We start from the raw sequence: 13,479 nt of genomic DNA on the forward strand, positions 1-13,479 counted from the left end.
TCCCATTTTAAGGACACTTGTGATTACACTGTGCCTATTGAGATAATCTAGGTATCCCCATCTGATGATTACCTAATTAACAACTTCAATTCTATCTGCTACCTTAATTTCTGTTTGCTGTATTAGGTAACATATTCATAGGTTCTGGGGATTAGGAGGCAGGGATCTTTGAGGGGCCATTATACTGTCTACCACAAATGTAAACAGTCTAAATATACCAATTAAAAAACAGAGAATGGCAAGGTGATTTTGAGAAACATGATTTAACTATAGCTATTTACAAGAAACTCACTTCAAGTATAATTATATAGGCATGTTGAAAGTAAAAGGATACAAAAAAGACTATATCATGCAAACATTAATTTTTTAAAGAAGCAAGAGTGGCTAAATTAATATCAAATAATGTAGATTTTGCAGCATAAAAAATTGCTAGAGAGAGTGAGTGACATTAGATGATGAGAAAAGGGTCAATCCACCAAGAAGATATAGTAATTCTGAATGTATATGCACCAAACAACAGAGCTGCAAAATTTATGAAGCATAAACTGACAGAACTAAAAGAGAAAAATAGGCAAATCTACAGTAATAATGACAAACTACAACACCTCTCTCTCAACAATTGATAGAACAAATAGGCAGAAAAGCAGCAAGGATATAGAAGAACTCAATACTCAAGAATATATGTATTCTGTTGTTGTTGGGTGAGGTATTCAATAAATATCAAACTAAAGTAATCAACTGGAAGAATTTGATATTCACAGAATATCCTTCCCAACAATGACAGAATATACATATTCTTTTCAGATGCCTGTGGAACATATAGTAAGATAGAGCATATTCCTGGGCCATAAAGTAAATCTCAACAATTTTAAAAGAATTGAAATCATAAACATTGTGTATTATGGGCTTAATTATGTCCCCCCACCCCAAAATTCATATGTTGAAGCCTTAACCCCTTAGTGTGATTTTTTGAAGACGGAGCCTATAAAAAGGTAATTAAGGTTAAATGAGGTGAATATGGTGGAGCCCTAATTCAAAATGGCTTATGTCTTGATGAGAAGAGTAAGAGACACCAGGGGTGTACACTCACAGAACAAAGGCCATGTGAGGACATAGTGAGAAGACAACTATCTGCAAGCCAGACAGAGAGGCCTCGGGAGAAACCAGACCTGCCAGCACCTTGATCTTGGACTTGTGGCCTCCAAAACTGTGAAAAAAAATAATTTCTGTGGTTTAAGTCAACTAGCCTATGGTACTTTGTTATGGCCATGCTAGAAATCAATAATAGAAAGAAACAGGAAAATCTCCAAACACTTGCAAACTAAACAACGCAGAGTTAGCTCTCTTTATCTATGGATTCTGCATCCATGGATTCAACCAACCACAGATAGATCACAAATCTTCCAAAAAAAAAAAAAAAAAAAGGATGGTTGCTTCTGTTCTGAATATGTACAGACTTCTTTTTCTTATTATTCCCTAAACAATACAGCATAACAGCTATTTACATAGCATTTGTAATGTATTCTGTATTATTAGTAATCGAGAAATGATAATGATTTAAAGCATCCAGGAGGATGTGCATAAGTTATATAAATAACTACAGCATTTTATAAAGGGAGTTAAGCACAAGCGGATTTTGGAATCTGCAAGGATCCCTAGAACAAATCGCCCACCAGATACTGAGGGATGCCTGTACTTCTAAATAATCTATGAGTCAAAGAGGAAGGCTCAAGGAAAAGCAAAACTATATATTGAACTGCATGATAACAGAAATACAATATATCAAAATCTATGGGACTCAACTAGAGCAGTGTTGAGATGAAAATTTACAGCACATTTTAGTGCCTACATTAGTAAAAAGGAAACAGAAAAATATCATATCAATAATCTAAGTTCCCACAATCTAAGAAACTAGAAAAAGAAGGATACAGCAAACCCAAAGAAGGAAGGAAATAAGGAAGAAAATAATAAAGAGCAGAAATAAAAAAAGATGGCTCCTACTTTCTAGAAGTTTGTAGCTCATTTAGAGAGATAATATTAATACACAACACAAAACGATGTAGAAGCACAGCCTAAAAGATGAAGAGGGGTTCGGGCAACTTCCATTTTTGCTCCCAATATACTAAAAAATGAAGAAATGACAAAACAGGATTGTTGTTATTGTGATATTAATATATTTTAAAGTTTTACATTAGTATATAGACACTTATATGAATAAAAATGCAGTAATTATATTATTCACAAGAAAATAACATAATTTATAAACATATACAGTTAATGAGTACATCAAAGAGCCCAGTAATGGGGCATAAGGCAAACCTGTATAATGAATGTATTCTTCATCAAGCCTGTCTTGGTACATGTGATTATATCTTTAGTCTCATCTAGAAATAATGTCACAAGTCTGCACTCAAGAATCTGTAGATCATAAAACATAAAATGAACCATGGGTTTATTCTATTTTAATATTTCTGTAGAAGACAGCTCAACTAGTAAAGCCATGTCACATTTTTTTCCTCTGCTGCTAATTGAGTATTTGCAAAACTCTGCACACAGCCGAAAAAAAAATGCCATTTGTGGTATTACCATAAAGCCATATTCTGAAATTGCATCAGTCTTGAGTATGACAGTCACATCTGATATACATGAAAATGTCAGTATGCCCCTGTTATGCAAATTGAACAAAGAAGCACTCAATTACTCAATACACACTCACAAAATGCAGATTTTACATGTGAAAATAGTAGCAAAAGTGCACTGTGATAGAATCTGACAGAATATTCTTGAAGGGGAACCCAAGGCTTCTCATTGTGTAAACGAAAAATGTATATTCTCTACTTCCACTTTCCCATCTGCCATCGATTACTTTGGAGGCATGCAGTTCTCATAGAGACCACCTTTGACATTGGTTTGGTCTATTCCAGAATGGCATGGCCACAGGTCAAATGGATCAGAGTAAAAAGTGCTATTGGATCGGGGTCTGCCTCTGCAAATCTGCTGTCTTAGCTAAATGCCCTCTTGCTTGGCAAGGCATCTGCTTGTCCTGTCACAGATTCCAAGTTTAGCAGGCAAATTTCCCTATCAAGCTAACATCAATGCCAAGAGCTCTGTTTTTCTATTCTGGCATGCTCAAATGATGGACACAGACCTCTGCAGGTGTAATGGGAAGTTCATGTTTGGTTCACGGGGAGAAATCAGAGTGCAGTAGATTGAGCTGTTTAAGTCTTTGCTCAGTTGTTCATGAGTCATACGACCTTGATCAAGTCACTTAACATCTTTGAGCCTCAGTTTACTCATCTATAAATAGGGTCCTACTCAACCTCAGGCTTATAAGAAGGATAGAGTAAATTAATGTATGGCAAAATGCTTGACAGATATCAGACCCTTACCAAATGTTAGTGATATTGATGATAGCTGTGTGTTTCAAAACAGAAAGACAGAGGGGAAAATCAAAAGGGATTTTCTTCCTGGTTCCTTAGCTTGAAAAAAAAATAGGGGATAAAATGTCCACACTTGGGTGGTTTTAAGTGCTTAAAGACGTATGTTAGATTACAAACAGACTACTAACAGTCATTATGAGTTCTTAATTGAGTTACTATTCCCACTACACTTTTTCAATACCAAGAAAATGGAATTACTCCCTAGTAAATTTCTCACCACTGTGATAAAAAGTCAAGAGGCTTCTTACCTCACAACCAACCCTCATAAGGGGTAAATAATAATATTGCCATATAACAGACAGGAAACCGAAACTTTGAAAGTCTGGAAAACAGCAAAAGCTTTTACTTTACTCTGTCTTATGCCAAAACTCATATTCCCTTCTTAGTCCCGCACTGCTTTGCATTTCAGTTCTAGCTCTAATAATTCCTCTGAAAGTGGCTCAAATATTACTAATATCTAATATTTGCTCAGTATTTACAATGTGCCAGCCACATTTATATATTAAATTATATACTTTTTATAACAAACCTAGGGGATAATTGCTATTGTTATCCTCAAGACAAATATGGAGACTGAGACTGGAGAAGTGAAACCACTTGTTCAAGGTCAAATGGCTGGTGAGTGTCACAGCTCTGATTCAAATCCAGACAGCAAGACTTATCATTGTTCTTCTCAACCATTATATGAGATGGATGCACCACACAAATCCATGATTCTCAACATGTGTTGATCTCACAACATTCTTTCCAGGGAAGAGTAGCTAAGAATTACAAACTCCATCAGGATAGCAAAGTGATTAGTCCAAGATCACACAGCAGCAAGACCAGAACTTAAACCAGGGCTTTGTTGATACTAGTCATAACAGATACTATTTATAAGGAGCCTACTAGGTGCCAGGCACTGATGTAGGTACTTGATATTTCAAAACAACAACTAAGTAAGTGCCGTTGTCTTCTTTTCATATATAATAAAGTTGAAATCAATTCTTAAGTCAATTATTTGAGGCAATATAGCCAGTAAACTGCCACTTCAGGATTTGAGCCTATATATTTCTATCTTCAAAGTCCATACTTTTTCCAAACACCCCAGATTATTCCCTTGAGTCTCAGTCTATTGTCCACTTAACTATTACATAAGTTCTTGATTTGCTCTTAAAAATTTGTTTTCCAAGATGTTATTTCACAACTGGAGTTTGCATATGTATTTTCAAGATGAAACAAAGTCATTCCAAGGGACAAAGACCTTCTCTATGACTTTTTCCCTTTATCAAATCAAATCTATTATTGTTTCTTATAAACTATTATATTTTCCTTCAGAGAAAAATGCCCCCATAGATCTAGGAATTTGCAAAATGCTTATGAAGAGACAAAAACTTCAATTAGGCATTTTCTAGTTTGAAGTGGGATTATCTCACAGAAATGCAAATTTGGTAAGTATTTTGATTAGGACATAAGGAGCTAGAGAAATTACCCTCAATTTGAAAGAAGAGATAAAAGAATTTTTAATATCTGGTAATTTTTAATTACCACTATATAATTTTTATATTATTATATAATAATATAATTACCACTATAGAATTTTTAATTCTCACTATAAAATAATAGACTATTCCTGGTTCAAAGTTACCTTTGAGATCATATATCCCCACTCTCATTTTTTTAATCTAGGTTTATTTCATCAGAAAAAAGATTTGAGGAAACATGTAATAAAATTACAAATGAACTGATACATTTAAAGACAAAAAGATAAGTAAGAGCTATATAGGAAGGAAGGTGATCATTTCAAGTTAGAAAACTAATAGGAGATTATGACTATACTTGAAGATCTGTTCCATTTGTTACATCTTGGCAGCAAGGGCAAAAATGGAAAACGTTATTTGTAGATAATGTAACTCATATTATGTAATGACGCTAATAGTTAATATCTATACGAAAGGTTGAGGTAGTGCCTACAACAAAGTAAGTCGCTCAATAAGTGTCTCTTCCTGCTTCTCCTTAAACAGCCTTTTTTTTTTTCTTTTACGCAAATTCCAGCTTAGGGGGTAATATCCCTTTCTAAAGCAGAAATTATTTTCTGCTGGGAGTTGTTCCTAGACACAATTTGTTCCTTATTGAATAAATAAATAACTCCTATTTTGTAAAGTAAAATTCACAAAATGAGCAATAAATTCTTTATAACCATAAATGTCTCAAAAGATTAGACAAAAAGTGAGGAAGGAAAAGAAAGGAGGAAAAGGGAGGAGAAATGAAATTTCATCATATAAAAATAACATTTAGGCCAGGCACGGTGGATCATGCCTGTAATCCCAGCACTTTGGGAGGCCAAGGCAAGCGGATCATGAAATCAAGAGATCGAGATCATCCTGGCCAACATGGTAAAACTCCATCTCTACTAAAAATACAAAAATTAGCTGGGCGTGGTGGCACATGCTTGTAGTCCCAGCTGCTTGAGAGGCTGATGCAGGAGAATCTCTTGAACCCAGGAGGTAGAGGTTGCAGTGAGCCGAGATTGCACCACTGCACTCCAGCCTGGCCACAGAGGGAGACTCTATCTCAAAAAAAAAAAAAAAAAAAAAAAGCATTTAATTCATGTGCATATTTGTAAACATTTAAGTAGATTTCTTCAAGACCTCAAGATTTGGCTGTCAGTATACTTCCCTTAATCACTCAGCATAATTGCTCTGGTTTGAATGCTTGCATCGCCACCAAAATTCATGTTGAAACTTAATCCTCAATGCGACAACATTAAGAAGAGGGGCCTTTTGGGAGGTGATTAAGTCATGAGAGCTTTGTCCTCATGAATGAAGTTAGCACCCTTATAAAAGGGTTTGAGAGACCTGTAGCTAGACACTTTTTTGTCCTTCTGCCTTTTACCATGTAAGGAAAATGCAGCAACAAGAAGCCATCTTGGAAGCAGAGACCAGGCTCTCACCAGACAGCAAACCCGCTGGCAACTTCATCTTGTACTTCCCAGCCACCAAAATTGTGATAAGTAAAATTCTATTTTTGTAAATTATCCAGTCTCAGGTATTTTGTTATAGCAGCATGAACAAATTAAGATAGAAATTGTATAGTTTTAGAAGATGTGTATGGCTGAGAAGTTGATAAAGTGTGGACTTATGTTGGTTAATTTTTGGTGTCAACTTGACTAGATTGAGGGATACTCAGAAAGCTAGTAAAGCATTATTCCTACATAAGACTGTAGGGTGTCTTGAAAAGACATTGGCATTTGAATCAGTGGACTAAGTAAGGCAGATCTTCCTTCACTCAATATGGGCAGACATCATGCAGTCAGCAAAGGGCCTGCATAGAACAAAAAAGTGTAAGATAGGCAAATTTCCTCTCTCTCTGATTCTCTTTCTCTCTTATTCTCTCTCTCTCTCTCTCTGTTTCTCTTTTCTGGAGCTGAGATACACATCTTCTCCTGCCCTTGGACATCAGAACTCCAAGTCCTCTGGCCTTTGGATTTCAGGACTTGCACAAGCAGTGCCCTAGTTTCTCAGGCCTTCGGACTCAGACTGAGAATTCCAACATCAGTTCCCCTGGTTCTCAGGCCTTCAGACTTGGACTGAGACACCCTACCAGCTTACCTGCTTCTCCAAGATTGTAGACAGTCTATAGTAGGACTTCTCAGCCTCCATAATTGTGTGAGCCAATTCTTCTATAAATATACTATTGGTTCTGCTTCTCTGGAGAACCCTGACTAATATAGCAACTCACAAACAAGCATCCAGTTATCCCAGAAAAGCCACGCTCATTCATTTATAAACATTGATGAAGACAAGTGTCACGTAGGGGATAACCATTTTTAAAAGCTAGATGCATTTGAGGGTTTGATTACTTAATCAAACAATTTTATAAAATTTAAGCATTGATTCACTTAACCAAGAATTTTTAAAGCATTAATAAGGACAAAGATGGCTGAGGTCTATGGTAACTTTGAGACCCCATAGACAAAATCCTAATGAAATAGAGACAAAGTGTAATAACCCAAAGCTTCCCAATGTGCATGCTGCTGTATAGGTGTGACAACAGGAGACAGGTGATCTGAGATAGCGTCTCCACAGACTTGGGGCTACTGGAGCAAGCAACCTGGCCTGTTTATCCACGTATAAAAATAGTGCCATTTTCTATGTGTGAAAAAAAGATAGGAAAGCACTAAAAGAGGCTATAAAATAATATTAGTAAAGATGGACAAAGAACGTTATTGATTTCAAACAGATAAGTGGAAAAGTCATTGAAAAACCATTTCAAATTATTATGGAGATGTAGTCAATTCAAAATAGCATAATATTAAAAATATGAGTTATAGTTGTGAGCATTTCTGGACAAGATAATGGAGTTGAGTTAAACAGTCAAATAAATACATTAAATGCTCTAGTGATGGTAAAGTGTCAGAAATACTATTTTGTTATAAAATATGCTTCTGGGATACATGCACAGAAAAATAACTAAATGTTCCATTTTGTTTTCTTTTGTCTGATTTTCTTAAAGCTGTACAACTCAAAGTTGCACTCTCTTCAGTGTAGTCTAAGATTTTATCACTAACTAGACATAGTTATTCAGCTTTCAATTACACAGCCAGATTTTAAAAGGCATTATTTCTTATTGGTAACTACAAGAATTTGCTTAAATGCAAATATATATGTTATTCCAGGTACTGATAATTAGTAGTATTTCTTCTTTCAGGAGGTATAAAATTTGAAATTTAGTCCTTAGGGCACAAAGGAAAATAAGTGATTGTCAAAGTTACAGAGAATTTTATTTAAACTCAATTCAGATAATTATGTGAAGGTTGCTTCGTATTAATACTCAAAGTGATAAAAATCCTTTTGAGAATGCCCATAATGGCTTGAAATCAAAGTACCTTTTTCATTTTCAGGAAATTTTATTCAATCTCTAATGTAAGGAGAAAAAGTTACAATTTAATCTCCTAGAAACTACTTTTACTTTTAAGGCCCAGTCAATCAAGAGGTAAAGTCTTCACAGTTCTTGAACACTCTATGCATTTCCTTCATTGTTTGTTTTAAAACAACATCAAAACTGAAAGAATTAGCTCTCAAATCACAATTTTAAACGCTTAGTTTTCCCTAGTACCCAACTTCCAAGCATTTTATTTCAACCAATATCCAGATAATTAGCTAATATTAGACTTACAAACCATCACTGGGATTGTTATTGTTATTATTTGAGGAACTCTATAATTTATAAATGTTTGTTAAAGTTATTTTTCTTTTATCTCTACCAATAATGAAATTAGCTCAATAATAATCCCACAACCCAAAGAGAGCTACTTTTAATATTATAGTATATTCTTATAGACACTTTTCTATATACATGTTATTTTTATTTTTTTACATAATTAACATTCTATAATTTTGTATCATGCTTTCTAACCTAATATGTCACAAGCATATACTATCTACTTTATTATATTTCAACTACATTTTTATAATAGTTACATATTATTTCACCCTACAACTACATTATAATTTATTTCAGCAGTCAACTATTGTTAAACATTTTAATTACTTGCAGTATTTCATTACTAGATACAATATACTTCTCTGGTCAAAACATTAAAATGTGCTCTGAAGTACAACTAAAAAATCAAAATTAAAAAAAAAAACTGTTTTAATACATAGTCCAGTGCAAAACACATTAGGGAAATTTCTAGGTGCCAGAAACAAAGAGAAAATGAAAAGTCTTAAGTAGAAGTAGAAGATGAAACCTTTCACCAGGGGTATTAAAGTCAAATATATGCTGTAAGGGCTGGAGGCTGAGATTTAACAGAAGTTGGAAGATAGAGAAGTCATGCCTATGAGTCAGAACTAAACTGCACAAAACAAGGAGCCACCAAAGGGTCTGCACTCTAATCTGCAGGATCTGCTTGCTATCCTGGGAAAGCTGCAAGGAAGCTAGCCACGCACGTACAGAAGGTGAAAACAAGTCACCTGTAAAGCAGAATGCTAAGCCTGTGCCACTCGTGCTTCTAAGGGTCATATTCCCTGGATGTGGACATCTCAACATGAGAAGCTAACAGAATAGCTTTCTAAATCAGTAAAACCCATAAATACTTGGCTGAGGCAAATACAAAATTATTCTATAGGAGTGACTCCACAGGGACCAGTCTACAACCAAAGACGTTGGGATTTCTCTGGTAAACAATCCCTCTTGAAAAATTACCCACAGTAAAAAAATTATAAGCCCTACATAGAAATGAGCCACGTTGAAGCACAGTGAGTGGATGCAACTAATGGGATCATTTGAACCCCAAGAACTGAAGATGGTAGAGCGGTCTAAAAAAATACTTGCAAATATAAGAGTTTAAACTGATTAAAGGAATGGGAAAAGAGTAGAAACTGTGTCAAGAACAGAAAATTAAATTAAAATGTGTTTTTGTTAAAAGAGAAAGAAATTCTTGAAATAAATATATGATCAATGTAATTTTAAAAAACTTGAATGTTTCAGTTCAAAAGTCATTAGGCAGAGTTGAGCAAGGGGATTGTCCGGTCAAGGTCAGGGAAGAGGAAGTATAGCTACAATGACAAATGGGGTACATCCAGGTAGGACTAATGCAATAAATAAATATACTGAGGATAATGGGAGCCAGTCTCCCCACTGTTGGAGAAAACAGTGGCAAATATGAAAAGAGAAAAAATAAAATAGGTTAGAACTGTGGAACTCATGGTAGTCAATATAGACAAATCTGGAAGTAAATATAAAAATATATATGTATATATATTTATGTATATGTAGATAGATGATAGATACATGCCTTGGTACAATAGTAATGATTACATTCAACACCCAGATCTTAATTTCTAAATAACCCCTCACCACTAAAAGGAACCAGGGCTCCTTGGTGAAATGACTGCCTCCAGGGCTGGCGCAGGAAAAGCATAAGGCGACCCTAGAACATCTTTGGGACAGAAAGTAAGAAAATACTCAAAGAATTGTGGGAATATGTCAAAGTCACCATTGTAAAGAAACTTCTAGCCAAATTTTGGACAATTTGAGCATCAAAATAATTATAGCAACAAATTATAATCTGTTGAATAAAAATAAGTAATCTATAATGATATAAATAAATTATTATCTAAATCTAGAAAAAGGAAAGCTTTTTCTTACAGTTAACTGCCAAATGATAAATGTAAACAGAATAAATTAGCTAGAAAATCACAATATGACAACCATCTGAGTAGTAATTAATTCAGCCACCAAACATGAAGGGATACTAAAGCTACTTAGGAAAGGTTTAATGAAGAATGTTGACATTTACATAGTTTCTTTTTTATTATTATTATTATACTTTAAGTTCTAGGGTACATGTGCACAACTGTGCAGGTTTGTTACATATGTATACATGTGCCATGTTGGTGTGCTGCACCCATTAACTCGTCATTTACATTAGGTATATCTCCTAATGCTATCGCTCCCCAGTCCCCCAACCCCATGACAGGCCCCAGTGTGTGATGTTCCACACCCTGTGTCCAAGTGTTCTCAGTGTTCAATTCCCACCTATGAGTGAGAACATGCAGTGTTTGGGTTTCTGTCCTTGCGATAGTTTGCTGAGAATGATGGTTTCCAGCTTCATCCATGTCCCTACAAAGGACATGAACTCATCATTTTTTATGGCTGCATAGTATTCCATGATGTATATGTGCCACATTTTCTTAATCCAGTCTATTATTGATGGACATTTGGGTTGGTTCCAAGTCTTTGCTATTGTGAATAGTGCCGCAATAAACATACGTGTGCATGTGTCTTTATAGCAGCATGATTTATAATCCTTTGGGTATATACCCAGTAATGGGATGGCTGGGTCAAATGGTATTTCCAGTTCTAGATCCTTGAGGAATCGCCACACTGTCTTCCACAATGGTTGAACTAGTTTACAGTCCCACCAACAGTGTAAAAGTGTTCCTATTTCTCCACATCCTCTCCAGCACCTGTTGTTTCCTGACTTTTTAATGATCACCATTCTAACTGGTGTGAGATGGTATCACATTGTGGTTTTGATTTGCATTTCTCTGATGGCCAGAGATGATGAGCGTTTTCTCATGGGTCTGTTGGCTGCATAAATGTCTTCTTTTGAGAAGTGTCTGTTCATATCCTTTGCCCACTTTTTGATGGGGTCGTTTGAGTTTTTCTTGTAAATTTGTTTGAGTTCTTTGTAGATTCTAGATATTAGCCCTGTGTCAGATGGGTAGATTGTAAAAATTTTCTCCCATTCTGTAGGTTGCCTGTTCACTCTAATGACAGTTTCTTTTGCTGTGCTCTTTAGTTTAATTAGATCCCATTTGTCAATTTTGGCTTTTGTTGCCATTGCTTCTGGTGTTTTAGTCATGAAGTCCTTGCCCATGCCTATGTCCTGAATGGCATTGCCTAGGTTTTCTTCTAGGGTTTTTATGGTTTTAGGTCTTACATTTAAGTCTTTAATCCATCTTGAATTAATTTTTGTATAAGGTGTAAGGAAGGGCTCCAGTTTCAGCTTTCTACATATGGCTAGCCAGTTTTCCCAGCACCATTTATTAAATAGGGAATCCTTTCCCCATTTCTTGTTTTTGTCAGGTTTGTCAAAGATCAGATGGCTGTAGATGTGTGGTATTATTTCTGAGGGCTCTGTTCTGTTGCATTGGTCTATATCTCTGTTTTGGTACCAGTACCATGCTGTTTTGGTTACTGTAGCCTTGTAGTATAGTTTGAAGTCAGGTAGTGTGATGCCTCCAGCTTTGTTCTTTTGGCTTAGGCTTGTCTTGGCAATGCAGGCTCTTTTTTGGTTCTACATGAACTTTAAATTAGTTTTTTCCAATTCTGTGAAGAAAGTCATTGGTAGCTTGATGGGGATGGCATTGAATCTATAAATTACCTTGGGCAGTATGGCCATATTCGTGATATTGATTCTTCCTATCCATGAGCATGGAAAGCTCTTCCATTTGTTTGTGTCTTCTTTTATTTCGTTGCACAGTGGTTTGTAGTTCTCCTTGAAAAGGTCCTTCACATCCTTTGTAAGCTGGATTCCTAGGTATTTTATTCTCTTTGAAGCAATGTGAATGGGAGTTCACTCATGATTTGGCTCTCTCTTTGTCTGTTATTTGTGTATAGGAATGCTTGTGATTTTTGCACATTGATTTTGTATCCTGAGACTTTGCTGAAGTTGTTTATCAGCTTAAGGAGATTTTGGGCTGAGACAATGGGGTTTCCTAAATATACAATCATGTCATCTGCAAACAGGGACAATTTGACTTCCTCTTTTCCTAATTGAATACTTTATTTCTTTCTCCTGCCTGATTGCCCTGGCCAGAACTTCCAACACTATGTTGAATAGGACTAGTGAGAGATGGCATCCCTGTCTTGTGCCAGTTTTCAAAGGGAATGCTTCCAGTTTTTGCCCATTCAGTATGATATTGGCTGTAGGTTTGTCATAAATAGCTCTTATTATTTTGAGACACGTTCCATCAATACCTAGTTTATTGAGAGTTTTTAGCATGAAGGGCTATTGCATTTTGTCGAAGGCCTTTTCTGCATCTATTGAGATAATCATGTGATTTTTGTCTTTGGTTCTGTTTATATGATGGATTATGTTTATTGATTTGTGTGTGTTGAACCAGCCTTGCACCCCAGGGATGAAGCCAACTTGATCGTGGTGGATAAGCTTTTTGATGTGCTTCTGGATTCGGTTTGCCAGTATTTTATTGAGGATTTTTGCATCGATGTTCATCAGGGATATTAGTCTAAAATTCTCTTTTATTGTTGTGTCTCTGCCAGGCTTTCATATCAGGATGATGCTGGCCTCATAAAACGAGTTAGGGAGGATTCCCTCTTTTTCTGTTGATTGGAATAGTTTCAGAAGGAATGGTACCAGCCCCTCTTTGTACCTCTGGTAGAATTCAGCTGTGAATCTATCTTGTCCTAGACTTTTTTTGGTTGGTAGGCTATTAATTGTTGCCTCAATTTCAGAGGCTGTTATTGGTCTATCCTGGGATTCAACTTCTTCCTGGTTTAGTCTTGGGAAGGTGTATATGTCGAGGAATTT

The sequence above is a fragment of the Pongo pygmaeus genome, chromosome 2 (assembly GCF_028885625.2).
Source record: "Pongo pygmaeus isolate AG05252 chromosome 2, NHGRI_mPonPyg2-v2.0_pri, whole genome shotgun sequence".
NCBI lineage: Eukaryota > Metazoa > Chordata > Mammalia > Primates > Hominidae > Pongo > Pongo pygmaeus.